Raw genomic sequence first — 20,169 nt, 5'->3', positions numbered from 1 at the left:
GAGGGGAGATTCGGAGTAGAGGCTGCGCAAGCCAGAGAGTGGGGGAGGGAAACGAGGGGTCAAGGTTGTGGTTCAAGGTCCCTGGGCTGTGACCCTTGGGTCCGAAGCCCGCAGAGGGAGGATGGAGGCATAAATGACTTATGGCAATGCATCCCCAGCACAAGCTGGACGACTTTCCAGACCGCAGTGGTTTGGGTCTTTCTGGGTGTCAGCAGTAAAGATCCCATGTCTTGGGAAACCCCTCTGTCCTGGGCAGGCTGGAGAATGTTGGTCACCTATTCCAGATGTCCCAAGCAAGAGAGCTGCCTAGAGGTGCTGAACATAGCCCTGGAGTCAGACAGATCAGGGGCTAGACCCTGTGTCCTCCACGGATCCTATGAAACATGGGACAAGTGACCCTCCAATGCTTCAGTCTCCTCCTTGAAAAACGAGTGGGAATAAAAGTGACCCCAGAGAATCAGTGGGCAAGTACATGGAGTAACACATGCAAACATAAGTGCCAGGAACAGAGTGAGGTGTGAGAAACAGCACTAATATTTGGTGGTGTTGTGGTCAAGGTAGGGTGGGTGCTTGTGTTCTGGTTGCCAGTTATAGGAGACCAAAATGAAGTCCTCTTGCTGATGGAAATTAGCGGGTAGGGGGCTGCCCTTGACTTCAGGGAAGAAAATAAAGAAAACCGGAGGAACCCTCACAAAGACGGACACTCGGGGGTGTTTGTTACAGCATCGCATGGAATGGGTAGACTGATACATTCTGTATGCCCATCAATAGGGCACTGGCTGTGAGTCAGGGTCTGTCTGGACAGTGGATTACCACGCAGCTCTGTAAAGAACATGAATTCAATATAAAACGGATGTAGAATAAGTTCCAATTATAGACCGTTCAGTGAATATTCAAGAGGCAAAATGGTGTGTATAGTAGGCTGTGTTTTTGTGGAACAAGGAGGGTATCATTAGTCATCAGGGAAATGCCAATCAAAACCACAATGAGATACCGCTTCACATCCACCAGGATGACTATTGAAAAAAAGAAACAGAAAATAAATGTCGGTGAGGATGTGGAGGAATTGGACTCCTCATGCATGGCTGGTGAGAAGGTAAAATGGTGCAGCTGCTGTGGAAAATACTATGGCAGTTTGAAATGTTAAACATAGAATTACTCTGTGACTCAGCAATTCCATTCTAGGTATACACCCAAAGAGAACTGAAAACAGGGATTCAAAAAAACACACAGACACGAATATTCATAGCAGCACTATTCACAAGGGCCTAAAGGTAGAAGCGTCCCAAATGTCCATCAACCACTGAATGGATAAACCAAATGTGGTCTATCCGTACAATGGAATGTTTTTCAGCCATAGAAAGGAATGAAGTCCTGACACAGGCTACGACATGGCAGGATCTCCAAAACACGATGCTAATTGAAAGAAGCCGGTCATAAAAGACCACATACTGTATGATTCCATTTATAGGAAATGTCCAGAATAGGTAAATCTATAGAGATAGAAAGTGGTTATCATGGGGAGGAGAGGAATGGAGAGGGACTGTTTAATGGGTACCAGTTTCCTTTTAAAATGATGAAAATGTTCCAGAACTAGATAGCAGTGATTATTGTGAATATGCTAATTATCATTCATGGTAAATTTTATGTTGTGTATCTTTTCCTACACATACACACAAAAAAGGTCAGGGAGAGGATACATATAAAAACGTATACATGCAGCACGTATAGCCTGGTGTTTGCACAAAATATGCCTGGAAGGCAAAGCCGATAAATGTGGCTGTCGTTGGGGATGGAGTCAAGGGGCTGGGATTCCAGGGGGTGGGAAGGAGACCTTTGGGTTTGTCGGAACGTATTTTATCATATGTTTGTGTTCCTTTTAAAAAGTAATAAGGTGTCCAGGTGAATTTTGCAAGAAGAATGTCAGAAATCCAGGGGGAATAACGAGATGTCAAAGATGGGTCCCATGCGTGGGGAGAGGGGGTCATGTGGTCAGACAACAGTAAGAACTCTGAATCACGCATCTCTGACGCAACTCTGCCTTTACCACTGAGGACAAATGTTCTTTCAAATCCCACAGGAGGAAGGTACGGTCTGTAAAGAGAGTTGAATTCATGGCTGGCCAGGGGAGAGTAAAAAAAAAAAAAGACCCAAGAGGAGAGCCTGAAGATGGGTGAAGACCCCCCCATTTTCTAAAAAGGAAACTAACATGGATTCTGGAAACCCCAGATGGGATATGTCTGACAGCCAGAGTTCTCAGCAGAAGTCTGGAACAGAGTTTTACACAGATGGCTTGTGACTATTTAGAAGAAAATATGATAATCACGAGAAGCTAACACAGGTTCACCAAGCTACCTTGTGCTGACAAATGTCAGTGTCCTGTTTTCCTGGGGAGACCACCCTGGCAGAGCAGGTGGCCGCTTAGGACCCCACTCTCTGAAAGGGTCTGTAGACTAGTGGTTTCATTATCTTTATAGTGGGAATCGTTACCGATTCCTTGATTGTCTGCCTTGTGTCTTTTGCATCTGCTTTGTCTGACAATGTTATTCCTATCCCACGTGTTTTTAGGACATTTCCTCTAATGGTTGTTTGTCTATTTATAAGCTACTCAGCCTTATTTTAATATTTATTTATTTAAATCTATATTAGTCAAGAGTCTTTTGGTTGTAAGGGAAAGAAATGCAATTCAAATAGTCTTAAGCAGAAATGTCTAGAGTCACCACTTTCAGGTATGGCTGGATCCAGGTGCTTAAATGATATCATTGGGAATCTGTATTCTGCCATATGTTGGATCTGCTTTCCTTTGTATTGATTTCATTCTAAGGTTGGATTTCTTCAAGTGGAGGTTGAACCTGCCACCGGGTTATCTCTTATCACCTTGGCAACCTGAGAAGAAAGGCAGCGGGCACCTCTTGCCTGAAAGCTCCAGTTACTGGGCCAGCTCTGATTGGCCCAACTGTGTCTTATGCCCATTCCTGAAACAATCAGCACGACTCCGCCCAAATTGGGCTGTATCCTCTATCCAAATACGTTAGAGATTATTTCATTTAACACTCAGAGAGGAAAGTTTCCCTAAAGGAAAATTGAGATGCTATTATTGGGAAAAGAAAGAATGGATATTTGTCAAGCAGAAACACAGCCCAATCAAATTATGATGAATTATGCAAATATTGTTCATGGTGGAGAGTCCTAAATGGCATCCCAAAGTCAAAATGAATCTGCTTTTATCGCCCCGTGCTCCATCCCTCCATAAATACAGAAAACAAGAGTTAACTAATTGATAGTACTCTGGCTCATGGAAACTAGATGGTGATTTTTGTGGGATCTGTTTGTACATGGGTCATACAGGTGGACACACTTGACGCCCTTCTGTCTAGAAGTGAAGGATGTGTAGGACAGGAGGAGGTGGGGTTGCAGAAATGCAGCTGCAGGCTGGGCAGGTAGGACCACGAGCAGAGAGGTGATGTCCAGGAAACATGCAGTGTGGGCTACAGTCTCAGACAGACGCTGTCAACCTCTCCTCCTCTGCACTCTCTGCTGGGTGTGGTGAGTGTCCTGGGTGTACCTCTAGCAGAGGTGGGATCCATGGCTTAGTATCTTCCTGCTTAAGGCAGGGCAGAGGTTCAGATCAGGAAAGTCAAGTAAATGTCATCCAAGTGCCAGCTGCAATAGTTTACAGCAACTCCCTTTGATGTTTGTTGCAAAGCATTAAAGGTCTTCTCTGGAATCAATGGACAAGAGTATGGGTATTGATTAGCAATGCCTGCCCTGGAGCGGACTGTGGAGGGATAGTAGGCGTGCCTCATATATGCTGAGAATGGGCTGGCCCTTCTCAAGACCATCCCAGCAAGTGAAGACAGATTTATTTCCATTGAACACTAAATGAAATAATCTCTAAGCAAACAGTTCTCTGTATGCACCGTCTGTTCTCCTAAGCCTCTTTTCTTAGTCTACATTATCAACAACAGGTGTTTGCTGTTCGTTTGACTCCAACCACCAAAACTAGGTATGATAATAATGATTGTAGAAGACAGATTCTCAGACTGCAGTCATTCCTGAAAACCTTCACATGTTCATAAACCAGTGTACCACCGGTTCTCTTGTCTAGCTAATTTTTTTTAAAGTGCTTTATTTTCTAAAACTTTTATTGAAGTATTTCAGACATACAGAATAGTCACAGGTCTTAAGGGTATAGCTTAAAGAATTTTCATAAAAGAAACACACTGGTGTAACCAGCACTCACTTCAAGAAATCCCACATTGCGGGGGGTGGGTATAGCTCAGTGGTAGAGTGTGTGCTTAGCATGCACAAGGTCTAAACTCTGTTAAAAATTTCATCACCTAAGATCACCTCGCATGCCATCAGCAGTACAGATGTCACGCTGCTGGAAAGACTGGCGGAGGCGGTACTTCTGGTTCTTACCCAGCTGGAGGGACCCTGGTTTTATGGGGCTTCTCCACCAGCTGTTAACCTCAGCGGCAGCTGAGCCCCGCCCCCAGCTCAGGGAAGTCTCTGATTGGTATGAGAGTGAGCCCATCCCCTTTGCCTGGGATGGGTTCAGGAATGGGCATGTGACCCAGTTCTGGCCAACAGGATGTTAAAAACATCGTGTGGGACACACTGAGGGGGTCTGGGGGTGGAATCTAAGGGCCCACCAGACCTGGGTTCAGATCCCGCTTCTCTGTGTCTGTTCTTGGTAACCTGAGCCAACTTGCTCTATTCCTCTGGGCCTCAGTTTCTTCACCTGAGAGAGGCGGCTGAGAAAGTTGAGAGACGTCTCATGGGCCAAACACTTAGCCAGCGCCCGGATCTTAGTGAGTGCCTCTCAAATTATCTTTTGTTCTGGGAAGAGAACTCACACAAGTCCTTTCCCCACCAGCTTCTAGGGTGGAGTCTTGAAACACAGTCATCTTGAGCAGCTTTTCATTTTAATTTGGGGAGAAAATAGAAAAACGTCTTGACGTCTAGTCAAGACAGTGGAGTAAGAATTGGTGTTCTGGCCTCCCCCCACCAACCGAGGAGCAGGCTGAAGGAAAGGTAACGGTTGCTGAGTTGTGCTGAGAGCTGGGCTGTGCGTGCATTGACTCCTTTTATTCTCACAACAGTCCTGTGAACTAGGTCCCATTACTATACCTGTTTTACAGACGAGGAAACAGCCCAGAGACTTACTTAGAGGGAAGGGCCAGGATTTCAACCCAGGCCATCAGATGCCTATGCAATTATTCCATTCTTTTCTTTCTGTGGAAGACCTGACTTTATTTAAAGGCCCATGCCTCTCCATGTGACTCGGAAAAGTGTGAAACATCCCTGGCTTTGGGGAGTATCTGGATTCATCTCAGGCAATTTATCTGATCCCATCTCCTTTGCCAGAGATTGGTTAAGCCATGGATGTAGGACCCAGTTCTATCCAGTGATTCATGAACCAAGGGCTGCAGTGGGCTCTGGGGAAATGTTTCTCGTTCTCCATGCACTGGCTGTTGTGTCTGGGTGTATTAGCTGGAGCAGTGGCAGCCATTTTGTGATCATGAGGGAATTTGGAATGAGAACAAAATTGAGGATGGGAGACAAGAAAGATGGAAAGAAACTGTGGATTCATGACAATGGCACTTAATTAACCAAACTCAGAACTACCCCCTCCTCCTGATTTCTTACGTGAAATAACAAATGATCTCATCAGTCAAGCTGATTTGCACCTGGGTTTCTGTTACTGGGACTGTAATGGTTATGACTGAATGACTGTCGGCTTTGTGTAGGTAGGAATGTTCTGTCTTGGTTGCCACTGTATCGACAGTGCCTGGAACACAATAGGTGCTCAATTAATATTTGTTAAATGAATTGGTGAAGCAGAGTGGCTGGAGCACCCAAATGCAGGTTCAAGTAACAAGCACAACAAAAGCCGGAATCTGGAAATATGGCAGTGACTGTAGGCTTTGCAGTCTGACAGTCCAGGTTCAAGGTCAGCGCTCTACTCTTGAGTCAGGTGATATTGGACTACTTCTCTCACCTTGGTTTTCTTGTGCATAAGATGCATCTGGTAGGCAGAATAATGACCTCCTCAAAGATGTCTATAACCCAATCCCAGATGTCAGTGAATATAGGACCTTACAGATGATTCAGTTAAGGATCTTGAGATAAGGAGATTCTCCTGGATTATCTAGGTGGCCCAGTGTAATCACAAGTGTTCCTCTAGGAGGGAGGCAGGAGGGTCAGAGGCGGAGAAGCAGATGTGACAATGAAGCAGAGGTTGAAGTGATGCAGGGCCACCGAAAAGAACACAGAGTTGCAGACACCTCGATTTTAGGCCCGTAAGACTCATTTCGGACTTCTGGTGCCCAGAACTATAAAGTAATAAGTTTGTGTTGTTTTTAAGCCCCTAAGTTTGTAGTGACTTGTTATAGCAGTGACAGGAAATTTATACCAAGAAGCTGATGATTATGTTTACCTCTAAGGGTTCTTGCGGGGATTCAGGAAGCTCAAGCAAGAACCTAGCATGTTGGAAGAGCCCAGCCGGCCCTAGCGCTTAGGGACCAGTCTCAGCACTAGCCATGCCTCTGCCAGGGAGTCACCCCTGATTCCTCCAGCCCTGCCCACCTCTCCTCTTCCTGAACCACTAATGAAAGGAATATGATTGACGTATATGTGGCTCCGACATTGTGCTAAAGGTTTTACATCAGTATCTCATTTAATTTTCAGGCCAAGTCCAAGAGGAAAGGGCTTCTATGATACCTATTTCACAGAGGAGGAAACTGAGACATGGAGAAGTTAAGAAAGACAATAGGATGGGATGAGAGGAGGCCTGATCCACCTACATTGGACACCCTTTACTGGCTTGGACTCCAACGGCCTTGGGAACAGGATGGGTTTTGCAGCCTCAGTGTGAACCTTTCCATAAATAGCTTCAAAGAAATCACAGGGAACACAATTGAAATCTTTCCTCCATGCTGCTGCCAAAGCAAACTGTTTTACAGGTACAAACGGGCTCCACTCCCTTTGCCTGGCCCTGACTTGTCTCCACACCCAGCCCTGCAGGTCTCTCCTCTGTGCTGGGATGCTGGGGGGCTGGGGCCTCTACATCCTGCCTCCTGAACCTCCCCGGCATCTGCTTCCTCCTCCCCACTGCACTGCCCCTGTCCTGACACATCATTTCTCACTGCAAGGCCTCCCACCTCGTGCAGCACAACAGGATAACTGTTCTGAAGCATGACCCAGACTTGACCACAGTCCCGCTGAGAACTCTTCAGGGTCTCCCCAGTGCTTACAGGGGAAGTCTGGACTCCTTGTGTGGCACACAAAGACATTCATATTTGCCAGGCTCATCTATTCTACCCCAGGACCTTTGCACTTGCTATATCCACTGCCTGAAATGCCTTTTCCATGGATATCCTTGTGGCTGGCTCTCTTCCTTCATTCAAGTCTGTTCCCCATTGTCACCTCCTCAAAGAGGACTTCCCTGATCAATCTGTCACCCTCTGTTTATTCTTCTTCCCTCAACACTAGCTGACATCACAACATGCCATTATATGTTGCTTTGTTTCTTTGTTTCATACCTGTCACCAGAAGATGGTTCCTATGAAATCAGGGAGTATGTCTTAGGTCTCCAGGTGATTAGTACTAGGAGGAAAATCAAGTGGGAGAGGAGGATTGCGAGCTTTGGAGAAGGGCTTGTTTTAGAAAGATGGGTAGATAACATTTCACTGAAGACACATAGGAGGTGAGATAGCAAGTCATGGTCATCTGGGGAAGAGCATTTGAAGTAGAGGGAACAGTCAGTGCAAAGGCCCTGAGGCAGCACTGTGGATGTGTTCAAGGGGGCCATTGTAGTGGAGCAGAGTCAGAGACGGGTAGAGAGAGGATGATGAGGTCAGGGAGCATTGGGATAGTCTTTCTCCCAGGCTCTTTCCATCCCCTGCTGCTGTCCCTCTTGTTTTTCTTGCCCCTCCAGCATAGTCTAGTGAAACTGTCGTGGCGTGGCAGGTACTATGACAATGATGATTAAAACCAACCAGCTTCTGAGTGATGTCCTAACTCACAGTGGACCATGGTGGGACCAGTGAGACATATTTTGGGGAATGGGAACATCAATTCTGCACCCTCTGTGGCTGCTTATTCCATCACTGGCATGAATTCCTCTTCTGAGAGGTGGAAATTAGTCAAAGCAATGACCCAACTGGATCTTATGGGTGGTGCAGGGAAGACTCTGGAGGCGGATGGAGCTGGGCTTAGATGTGACTTTGCTTCCTACTGATGGCTTTGGGCTGGTGATTCACCCCTTTGAGCCTTAGTTTCCTCATCTGTATAGTGGGGATGCTAACAGCTCCAATTTTATCAGGTTATTGGGAGGCTCAGTGAAATACCATAAACAGTTTATGCTTATAAAACACTATGTGCCAGACATTGTCTGCTCTACACACATTAATTCATTTAATTTTCACAGCAATTCTATGAGGGACGGTCTGTTATTTTTCCCCATTTTACAGATTAGGAAATAGGCTCAGAGAGGTTGAGTAAATTGCTCAAGGTCACACAGCTAGGCAGCCTGGTTCAGGGTATGGGTGTATAACCATTAGACTGTGCAGCTCTTGTAGATCAATAAACCTGGAAAATGCTCAGCTCGTTCAGGACCCATTATAGAAAGAGCTCTTGAAGAACGCTCTTTAAGATTTTGAAGTGCCCCAGCTGTTTGGGGTACTGAAGGGTGTTTGGCTTCTGCACTCTCTGAATTCCTGAAACCACTTGGTAAAGTTGGCCAGGGAGAGAGCCATTTTACAGATGAGGAAAACTGAGGCTCAAGGAGGTAAAATGAGTTGGCTGTCCTAACGCTCCAGCCACTCTGGGCTTCTGTTCATTCTGTGAACACACCAACTCACCTCCCACAGTCTGGCGTTTGCATACCTGCCTCCTTCTCAACCTGAGCATGCCACCTTGGATGTCATCTCCTTAGGGAGGCCTTCCCACCCTGTTTACCTAATCTCAAGCTTCCCCTGCTTCCCTCCAGCTCTCTTTGTCCCCGAGAAGCTTCCTGTGTAGCAATGACCATATTCTTTCTTTTTTGCTTGTTTGTTTTCTGAGTCCCTAAATCTCGCTGAAAGAGAATGGCCTCTGGGTGGTTGAAGGGATTCCATTCAGGGTATTAAACGGCCTATTTGAGGCAAAGCTTCCAGACATGACACTCAGATACATACTGCAGAGCTGGGCTGCCAACGGAGTTGCTGCCCCCACCCTGGACAGAAAGCCACCCTCTGAATGAAGTGCTGCCCTCAGATGCCAGTCCCAGAACCTGCCCCACTGCTGCCATGCACGCAGTCCAATGGCTGGACTCTTTCTCCACCCTGTGGACCCTGTTCTGAATCCTAGTGCTCCCTGTGGATTGCTGGAACCAGAATTGGCACAGAACCCTCGCTGCAAGGGAGTCTGGAAAACATACTTGTTGGCTTCCGCCGTCCAGGAAGGTGCACCAGGAGGAGGGAGGGGTGGGCACTGCTCTGCCAGAAAGTGAGCTCCGTGTGAGTCCCGTGGCCAGCCTGATACATGTTAACTGAGTGACTGAATGAGGTGTCAGAGTTGGGAGCTGAACCCAGATCTGTCTGATTCAAAGCAATGGGGGTCCTTTCCCTTTCAGCTTGCTCTGGACTGCTAGAAGGCCCCCCCTTGGGATTTTAGAGCTCTGTGTGCTTTGTACACGTGATGCTGGGCTTTCAGTGATGCCCAAGGGCACTGAGAGGCCTGGGGGGCCCTTCTGAGTCTAGTGAACTCGCCACATTGATATTTTAAAATGAGATTTATGATTGGTTCTGTAGGGTAAAAGCCAGCGGGGACCTGGGAGGGACAGATGTGCTCAGCTCCAAGACCGCAGGCCCCGCCGGCTGTAGACAGCCCTCTGGGTTGTGGTCTCACCTTGACCAGGGGCTTGTGCTCTGGGCCCACATGCATGGTGGTTCAGACCAGGGCTGCTCTGAGAACCATGTGGGGTCACCACTGCAATGTGGATCTTAGACTGTTTGGACATCCGTGCGTGGCCGCTACCCTGGGAAGGCTGGGGCTTTTGTTGGCTTCCCAGGCCCAACCGGGAGGTCAGGCCACCCAGGGGCTAATTCCTAACATTCTCTGGGAGGCTGAAAAATAGCAAATGTGGTGCAAAGATGCCGGAAAGGAGACCTCCTTGAATGTCAGAAAAAAATCCAGAAGCGCACGCAAGCAGGGATGTCCAAAACCAGATGTCCAAGCTTAAAAAAAAGAAAAAAAGAAAAGAAAGAACTTTCATTATGCATCTTTAAACAGTCCGCATGGAATGTGGTCAAAGCAAGTCACCCCCCCAACCCCATAAGCCGAACCCCAACTGCCAGGAGTCCCCCTCCACCCAGAGGCAACCCCTGGTATCAATTTCTCATGTGTCCTGATACGACTCCAAGCTCCCACAACATCCCTCCCTCCTCGTTGCCCACTCGTTCCTTCTTCTCATATTGGCCTTCTGCTTATTCCTTGAATGCCTCACGCACATTCCCACCCCAGGGCCTTTGCACTGGCTGTGCCCCCTGCCCGTTCTGCTTTTGCCCAGATACCACATGGTTCCCTCCCTCACCTCTAGTTGTGTCTTCCTTTCCTGACTCACTTTTCCTCAGAGGACTTACCACCTTCTAATACAGTATGTAATACACTTATTTAATTTTTCTTATGCATCTCTGTCTTCAGAGTTTCAGCTCCACAAGAGCAGGGACTTGGCTTATCTCAGTCACTGCTGAATTCCCTGCACCTAGCGTGGTGCCTAGCATACAGTAGTCACTCTTGAATTAACAAACACCTTTCCAGAAGTAGCCATGCACAGATAAGCATGTAGCTGCACATTTATTTCCGCTCCTTTTTTTTTTTTTTTGCACAAAAGCTACCCCACTGCACACCCAGGTCTGCACCTGCTTTTGTGCTAAACAATGTATCTTGGAGCTCTGCCCCCATCAGAACGCACAGCCTGTTCCGTGCCCGTCCACGGCTGCCGACTGTTCGGTTGGAGGAACGCCCAGCCTCCACACAGCCAGCCCCACTGACGTCCAGTCTGGCAGCCCCGGCCTCTGGCCACTGTGAGCAAGGCTGCAGGGACCGTCGTCCTCCCTGGATACCTCCCCTCCACGGGACACGTCTCTGTTCGCATCCCACGGCCCCTGAGAACAAAGACGTAGGCAGATGCCCACGGGTGGGCGAACACCCCTGGAGTGCAGCCCTGGGACAAAGCGAGTTGTTTATCTTCAGAGATAATCAGGCCTAGCAGACAGGGGCTTGATCTCGTTCCCTGCTTCCTTCTTTTCTGAAATGCACACAGTGTCATAAATAAAGGCGCAGACATGGGAGGAAGCCCAGGGGTGACACGGCAGTTTCTTGCAGCAGTTGGGACTGGCGGGGGTGGGGCGCGGTTAAGTGACATCCTCAGTGATATTTTTGCAGGACTGCGAGACTGGAGGGCAACCCTGTGTAGGAAAGGGCGGGGATTCTGGGAGATCCCGTCCCTTCCAAAATCCTCTGTGTGCTGAAATTTAACTTTTCTTTGAACACCAGGGCATCTTTCTTACCCTTTAAAGGGCTTTTAGCGTGCAGGCGTTGACGTACTTCATATTTTGAGTGTCAGCTCCCCACTGGATGCCTGTTCCTGAGGGCTGGGCTCGATCTCACAGCGCCCTGCACTCAGTAGGCGCTAACCAAAGTCTGTATTGAATGGCCAAGGCTGGGATGCATTCATTGAAGCCAGGCTCTCCCTCCTCCTGCCTGCGCTTTTGGAAGAGGGTCCCCTGTCCACTAGGAAGTTTCTGCTTCCCACTCCTGCCCGACCCCGACACTCTGAGTAGGACGCACGGGTCACTGAATAGAAGCTGGCCAGGGGAGCTAAGGCTTTGCCAGGGTCACAAACAGGCAGGGGTCACAACGGAGCTGGTCCCTGCTGACTGGGGCCCACCCAGGCATTTGGTATTTGGCTTGGCCGTGCTTATATTTTAAACAGAGGGTGACTGTGAGTGCCTGGGGACAGGCGTGGGGGTGTGCCGCAGGCCCCACTCACCTCTGTTACATGCTTCTCCTCCAGTCACAGGCTTGCTGCTCCTGCCAGGCCCTCTGGGCTTTTGAGTTTGCAACCCCCATTTTAAAGCTCGATGAAAGTATGAAAAGTGTATGTAAGATCTCCCCCCCCCACCGTGTGTGGTTCTGATGTGCACATGAGGTTTGCCCTCACGATGTTCCTCAGGGTGTCTTTTGGGTTGTCACTGACAGAAGTCCTGAGAGTGAGGAGTTTCCTTTGCAAATGCTCTGATGGCCAGCCTGGGGAGTTCTTAGGGCAGCTGGGGTTAAGGAGGCTCAGGGCACCACGTCCTGCAGCCTGGCTTCTGACCCTGTAAACGCCTGGTTTCTGCAGGCCTGCTCAGCAGGGCATTTTTTTGGGTGCAGGCCCACTGGAGGGGCTGGAAGTTTGATCTGACACCATGGCTGCCCATAGGGACTCAGTGACCCTGAATGATCATCTCCTGGGTGTCAGGCCCTGGGCTGTGCTAGGGGACGCCCCACCTACCTAGAGATTGAGACAGTTGGAGGGAAATAAAGGCCTGACTCTGAAATATCCCAGAGGAGTGAGTGCTGGAAATAGACCAGCCGTCCCCACTTATTTCTGGATTCTCCAGGGCCAAGCCTGACCCTCGGCCAACCCCCTTCTCCCCTGTGTTGCAATCATTTATTCATCTGTTCCTTCACTCGTAATACATTTTAACTGAGTGCCTACCATGTGCTGGGAATACAGCAGTGAGCTAGACAGATGAAGTCTCTGCTCTCATGGAGCTGACATTCTGATGATGAAAGAAAATGTCAGTGGTGCCCAAGATAATTGTAAGTGGTGAAAAATAGTGAAGAGAATGGATTAGCGAGTGCCTTGGGGGTTTTACAGAGGGTCAGTGAGGGCCTCTCTGAGGAGATGATTTTGAGCTGGGACCTGAAGTTAGAAGATTGCTATCTCAGGCAGAGGGAACAGCATGTACAAAGGTCCTGAGACAGAGATGAGCTTAATAGTTTGCCAGGGAAGTAGGAGGGAAAACAGGACGTGGGAACTGAGCCTGAGGCCGGAATTTGGCTCCACTGGAGCCAGAGCCCCCTGGCCCCACTTAGTATATGCTGCCCAGTGTCCTTGGGTGACTTCCCTAACTCAGTCTCAGTCCCTACACCTATAAAGCAGGTATATTGAAAGTCTTTCTCTCTCAAAGGCTTAATGAGATGTTTGGGAAGCTTTTAGCTAACCCAAATTCCCAGGCAGGATGGGGGTGGGGAAGGGCCCTCCAGAGAGACTGTTTGGGGGCAGAGTGTTCTTTGGCAATTTTTCAAAGCTGCTGTTCCCGTTAGTTACATAGTTGCATGCGGATCCCTGAGGCTGTTGTGCAGAGCTCAGCAGGCAAAGATGCAGAGCACAGAGCAGCAGCCAGGGTATGGGGTGCTGACTTGTGGGGGGCTGGGCAGAGACAGGGGCTCCACTGAGACCCTCTCCAGCTCATCCCTCCACAGTGAGTCCAGCAAGTTAGGTCCTTAATCTCCCAGGGCCTCAGTTTCCCCATCTGTAATGTGGGACCCATCCCAGGAGCCCCAGACCCCCCATCTGAGGGTTTCTGGGGGGAATTCATGAGCTTGGAGGACATGCACTTAGCGTTGCTCCCTGTGGCCCATGAGGATGGAATTAATAACTGGAGAGACAGGAGTGGACGAGAAAGAGGACAGATCCTCTTCAGAAAAATGTCGCCCCTTCTCCTGGCCTTGGCATTTCCAACTGCAACGTGGTTGGTTCAGAGGATGCTGATGCTTCTGTCTCTACTTGGCTCTTTGAGGGGTTTCCGAGTATCCTCCTCGGGACATTACAAAGCTGACTGTCCCCTATGCCCCCAGCTTTAGCCAAAGCCCCAGGGCAACCCATGCGAGGCAGAAGCTGGGAGAAGGAACCAGGACAAGAAACCGATGAAGATACCCCCAGCCCTCCTCAGTGCCAAATCCCAGAGCCGATCTCACTGAAATGCAAATCCTGGGGAGTGTTCTCAGGTGACATGGAGTGGGGTGGCTGCCGAGGAGGGCTCCCCAGGTCCCGCCCTCCCTTCCCTCCCGCACGCCTCTCTGGAGGTCTGGCTCTTTGCCTGTGGATTCCCACGGTCTGGTTGGTCAGCACCGGAGCTGATGCGGCTGGAATGGAAAGGGAGGGGTCATTGACCTGAGACCCTCTTCCGTTCCTAACTGCAAACTGCTCATCGCCCCTCCACATACATTTCCCTTTTTCCAGCTTTTGTCAGCCTCAGGTGCTCCCCTCCACCACATAAAAAAAGGAACATGAGCAGCCTGAGGGGGCCAAGAGGGACACATTGCTACAGGGGAGGCAGGCAACCCCTGCAGGCTGGCAGGAGCATGCCCGGGCCCCTGGAAACCGCATGGCCGCCTCCCCACCGCAGCCATTCCCCACTCCCCCTGGGGGTTCTCAGATGTTGGCAGATGGCAGAACTGAATCTGCTGAGACGTCGCTCCAAAAAAGGAAAGTTGAACTGAAAAAAAAAATTCAAACTCTCCTACATCTTAGGGGAAAGAGGAGGGAGGGAGGGTCCCAGTCTGGGGTTCCCAGTGCCCTCTGCTGTTTGAAAAGATCTCTCCAGGGTTGAGAGGGCAACTTGGGAGGGGCAAGGGTAAATAAGGACACGCAGTTGTCAGGGCGGCCGGCGGGGTTCCTGTCCGAGCTGGAAGCTCCTGCGTGTGCGCGGGCAAGTGTCCACACGTGTGCTTGTCTGTGACCCTGCCTGCTTGTGCAGTGTATGCGTGGCTACAGGCTTGCAGCATGGAGCCTGTGCATTTGTGTCCCCTCATGGGAATTCACGCAACAACACGTGGAGTCCTTGCTGTGAAAGGGCAGTGAGTGAATAGTCAGAAATCCTCGCCCTCTTGAAACTGACGTTCTTGTGTGTGTGCCTGCGTTTGTGAACTCCTGCCTGTGTCCCAGCGTTTGCTTATCTGTGGGTGACCTTATGTCTTAGGAGTCTATGCCCCAGGCTACTCTCAGTCTGCGGGAGGTTGCGAGTTTCCCCGCATGTTCTCCCGGGCTAGCTCTCCTTTCTGCGGAGGCCCGGTGTGTGAATGTCCACTGGTGAGAGTTCTGCGCCCGAGTGTGCCACATCTCCCAGAGTGAGCTCCACCGTGTGTGTCCCTTAAAGGCCCTGTGTGTGGCCCAACCCTTACACCCCCTCCCCATCCACTGGCCACTCCTGAGTTATAATTTAATAGCTGAAACGCGATTCCAGTGAATTATCTGGGGCTGGGGAGGAGGAGGGCTCTTGGCCCGCAGGAGGAGGAGGAGGGGGCGGGATGGGGAGGTGCTTTCCTCATCCTTCCTCCTTCGGGGAGATGCTAAAAAGAAACTCGGCGACGCGCCCCAGTGTGTGTGTGTGTCGGTGTGGCAGCGTGTGCACGCGCGAGGGAGTGCGCGCAGGCCCAGGGGAGGCGACGCGGGCCCTTTAAGGAGCCCGAGGGGGCCGGGCCGGGGCGCGTCGGTGCGGGCGGGGAGCCAGAAGCGGGGAGGCTGAGCCGCCGCCTCCCGGGCTCCCGCCCCGCCCCCTCCTCCCCCTCCCGCCGCTGCCGCCACCGCCACCGCCGCCGCCGCCGCCGCCGGGGAGCGGAGCCGCGGGCAGGCTGGGCCGCACCGGAGCCCTGCGTCCGCCCGCGCCCCGCCAGAGCCGTGCGCCCGCGCCCTGCGCCCCGCGATGCGCGCCAAGTTGCGGGCCGGGGGCCCGGGGCTGGCGCCCTAGAAGGCGGCGGCGGGAGGATCGCGCCCCGGCTGGAGGCCGGGCCTGCTGCGCGCCCCCAGCCCGATCGGCACCGCCACTTGCCTGAGCACCCGGGCGGCCCGAGCGCGCCCCGAGCCCGGGAGCCGCCGCCGCCACCTCTGTGAGGTGAGTTGGGGCCGGGGGTCCCCGCGGAGGGCCATGGTAAGGCGCGGGCGCGCTTCCGGGGGAATAGAGGAAGATCGGGCGGCGCACGCGGCGGAGTTGGCGGGGCCCCTGCACTCCCGAGTTGGCGCTCTTGTGGGGTGGCCTGCTGAGGAGCGAGGCGCCCCATCGACACTGCGGCCCGCGTGCGTGGGGGCGCCGGGGAACTTAGGGGAACTCCAGCTCCCCAGCGAGGGGGCGGGAAGGAGGGAAGTGGCGTGGGGGGGTGGGCGGGCGGGGGGGCGCACTGGAAATGTGCAGGGCAGCCCCCCCGCATGTGCCACAGACCTGGGGCATGGCCGCCATGCGCCTGCCTCCTCCTCTAGCAGCCCCAGACTTAGGGGGAGACACTGCGCCTTATTTTCCAGCGGGCAGCGCGGGTTTGGGGAGCCCCTGGAGACAGCACCCTCGGCTCCCCGGCCTGGCTGCTGTGGAAGGCGCTTTGGGGGGTTCCTGCCAGCTGGGGGTGGGTGCCGGCGGCGGCCGCTCCTCGGCGAGGGCCCAGAGGGCACTGGGCGGGGGTCCCGGGGGAGAGGCGTCCCTTGCTTCCCCCTCCCCCGCGGGCCGGTGTTCCTGGTGTCTGGGCCTGCCTCCCGCGTCTGGTGACGCCTCATTGGGCCGCCTCTTGGTCCCTCCCCCGGGCTGTGCGGATACTTGGGATGCCACTAGTTTGGGAAGTTGGAATTAAGAGCTGATCCCACTTGGGCTGGACCAGGAGGCCTAAGGCCCTAGGGCTGGGAGGGCACCCCTAGAGACTTGCGGGGAGTGGGAGGGGGACCCGTGGGGCGCGCCTTCCTCACCCCGGACGCTTGCAGGAAAAAGCCCGAGGGAGAGAGGGCTAGGCGAGCGGGAGAGAGAGACACGCTGTACCTGCGAGCTGCTGTCGCCCGGGCCCAATTAGCGTGGGGCGCCCGGCGTTATTTTTACATTGTAGGTTTATTTTTTTGGAAGCGAGTGCCCTCCCGCCGCCTGTCGCGCGCTCCGGCTCTCCGAGGGTCTGGTGCAGGCAGCGGAGGCGGATCTGTTCTGTCGGCTCAGCCTCCTCCCTTCCTCCCCCTCCTCCTCCCCCCCTGTTGGTGAGAACTGGTTTTATTATGATTATTTTTTTTTCCCTTTTGCAGATTTGGAGGAAGGATGTGTGAGGGAGTCTGGGAGGAGGGAAGGGGAGAGGATGCCTGTGCGCTGGATGGGGGAGTTCTGGGCACATTGGGTTGTTATCGGTGGCCTTGACTTTGCCCTTTTTAAACCAGATCTGGGTCCCCGCGGCTGCTTTGATAGAAGGGGCTCTCGGGCGGGAGTGAGCTGGGCGGGCGTCCCAGGGCATTGTTGTGCACGTCGTCGTGGGTGGCCTTTTATTTTGATTGGGGGGGTGGGGGGAGCCATCTGAGAAAGGAAGAGGTGTGAGCTGGAATAGCTGAGCCCTTCACAGCCGACCCTGCAACTCAACTCCTGGGGTTGGAATCATACTTCTGCCACTTTACTGGCAGTGTGACCCTGGACAAATTACTTAACCTTTCTGTGCCTCAGACTTCTCATCCGCAAAGTGGGATAATAATAGTACCGAATCAGTGGATTGCTGTGAGAACTGAGGGTGGTAATACTTAGAAGGTGTTGGTGTAGGTGTTACTATAACCACTGTTACTGTTGTTATTCTTCTTATTCCTAGATTCTAAAACTTGGCCTTTAATCCAATGGCCAGGAAATCTTGTGAGAAAGGGCTGCCTTGCCTTTTGCCTGGGGATCTGGTGAAGGGAGGGGGCCTACTTTTCACTCCTCTTTGCTTTTCTCGCTGAGGATGGAGAAGGGCAGGTCGTGCCTTCCGCCCATTGAACAGATGCCCAGACGGAGGCCGGCTGTAGGGTGCGCCCTGGGCCCGGGGCGGCGGTGAGCGGAGAATCCGCGGCAGTGACCGCGGCTGCGAGGACATCCCGGGCGCTGTCTGGCTTCCCCGCGCCGGCTGCCTTGGCCCTGCTTGGAAATTTACCGCCGCCGCCGCCGGGTGCCCAGGGAGTCTGCGGTGCCCAGACGTGGGGGCGGGAGCCCAGCGGGTCCCAGCCCCGGCCTCTTCCCACTGAGCTATTTACGCTTGCTCTGGGATCAATACTATTGATAAATCCATGTAAATGGTAATGTGGCTGTCAGGTCCCGGTGAGAGATGGAGACCCCTCGTGGGGCTGCGCGCAGCCCCCTCCCTCCCTCCCTCGGCGAGGGTTTGGCTACGTGGGAAGGATTTATTTGGCATAATCCGTTCTTTTTTCCCAATTAATAATACTCATACCACCTCCTAAAGATTTCTGAGGGCTCTGCAAACACGAATTTAGCTGCATGAAAGGCCGGAGCTGGGAAGGCTTGATTGTTCTCCGGGCGCGGAGGTGGGGGGGTTGGCCGCGCTGACACTCACCCGCTGGCCGGTGGTGGAAAGAAGCCCCAGGAGCCCGGACCCCCAGCGTCTTGCCATTCAGGCTGGATGTGGAGGCTGCCTGGCCCGGATCCCCCCTGACTGCGAGGTGGGGGCGTAGCTCGTGCTGTGTTCCCACCCCACCTGAGGCCTGTGGGTGGAGAAGTTGGTTCACTCTTGAGATTTTTTTTGGCGGGGGGCGGTAGCATGTCTGCATAACCAGCCCTTCTGTAAGAAGCAGAGGTGCACCAGGCAGGGGAGCCAGGCTCTCACCTCTTCCTTGCAACTGCTCTCTGAATTACCTCCCCCACATCAAATGCTGCCTCTGACAATAGGGGGTTGAGAGCTTTTATTTGTGTGTGTTTTCCCTCCCCCTCTGTTTCCTCTTCATCTCTAATGCCAGCATCAGCCTCCCTAGGGGATACCTCTGAGACTGGGCTCCCTGCTAGAGGGGACAGCTCGCAGGAGCTGCGGATTCTTGCCCCAGGCGCCCAGGGAAGGGGGCCAGGAGGGAACCTGAGTCTGGGCTGCTGCCTTGGGAGGGCCAGGCTGCCCAGGATTAGGCCAGGAGTGTCATCTTAAAAGGTTTGTCCCATGGATGGGCATGGGAGAGCCCCCAGGGGAGAGATGCTTAAGAAAGGTCAGCTGGCATCTTTCCAGGATCCTTGGAGGCCGGAAAGGGGCTTTACAACCTGTCAAGTGAACTTTTGGTCTCAGAGCTGGAAAATCCTATATATAATGCAATCATAATAACAAGCAACACCTATAACGCACTTTCTCTGTGCTGGGATCTGCCCTTATCAAGAATCTACCTGTTTACTCTTTTTTCTTTTTACAGCTTTTTCTTGGGGGTGGGGGAGGTAATTAGGTTTATTTATTTAAAATTTTTTTCTTTCAAGTGGAGGTACTGGGAATTAAACCCAAGACCTCGTGCATGCTAAGCATGCACTCTACCACTTAAGCTATTACCCCCCCCTTTACTTTACATTACCTCCCTGTGAGGTCAGGGCTATTATTATCCCATTTTATAGATGGTGAAGTTGAAGCACAGAGAGCTTAAGTGACTTGTTGGAGGTCGCACAGTTTGGATGTGGAACTGAGATTACGACCTGGGATTGCTCATGATCCCGTTGGTGCAACAAACAGGGAAGGCCTGCAGACCTGCTCTGCGGGGCTGTCTCAGAGGACGGCAGTAAAGAAATTATGTTTCTTATTGGAGCAGCACCTACAGATCTTTGCCCCAGGGGGCAGGAGACTGAGAACTTGCTCTCCCCGGGATTTGGGGAGAGGGACTGCCAGCGGCAGGCAGGCCGGAAGTTTCTTTGAAGTCTCATTTTATCTTAAACAGTCATGCAAATTTGGCATTCGCTCTGGCGACAGGGCTGTGTTTATTTTGAAATGAAAACATGGTTTTGAATGATTTAGCATGGCGTATAAGGACTCCAGAGAGCTGCATCAGAGGAGCGCCCGAATGAACGCTGGCAGGCAGCCCTTGTAGCTGGAGACCCTGAGAGGTCCTGGGGCAGGTGGCAGCTTCTTCCCGTTTTATAGAGAAGGGCGCAGGTCAGAGGTGCCAGGCCAGCCCAGGGTCGTGTGATGGTGTGCCTTTTGCTTATGCTGACTGAAATCATCATCATCCTTATCTCTCCTTTAGACCAAAGTGAGGCTTTTCTGTCCTGGCACTACCACACTGCCACGCCCAGCTGGGTTCAGGCTAGCCCTGAGGGAAGGCTCTTTCGGTTCATAGATCCATAAAGAATCATCCTAAACCAACAGTAGAGCACAGTCTGGGAGTGTTTTGTC

General features: G+C 52.1%; 1 protein-coding gene across 20 annotated transcripts in view; it reads left to right on the top strand.

Moving 5' to 3' along the window:
* The window catches only part of NCOR2 (nuclear receptor corepressor 2), a 313,102-nt gene that overhangs the window by 83,296 nt on the left and 209,637 nt on the right, over positions 1–20,169 (top strand). For 10 of the 20 annotated variants that reach the window (XM_072953430.1, XM_072953434.1, XM_072953432.1 and 7 more), the window contains exon 1: positions 15,615–15,932. The exons of 1 other annotated variant lie outside the window; for it this stretch is intronic. The gene's annotated coding sequence lies outside the window, so the exon portion shown is untranslated. Of the gene's footprint in view, positions 1–15,614; positions 15,933–20,169 lie in introns of those variants that run through there. 9 more of the 20 variants (XM_072953444.1, XM_072953443.1, XM_072953440.1 and 6 more) reach the window with 2 other exon arrangements.

This window comes from Vicugna pacos, chromosome 32, assembly GCF_048564905.1.
Source record: "Vicugna pacos chromosome 32, VicPac4, whole genome shotgun sequence".
In the NCBI taxonomy this organism is placed as follows: Eukaryota; Metazoa; Chordata; class Mammalia; order Artiodactyla; family Camelidae; genus Vicugna; species Vicugna pacos.
The sequence above is the reverse complement of the archived record's forward strand: the minus strand, read 5'-3'. Positions and strand labels throughout refer to the sequence as shown.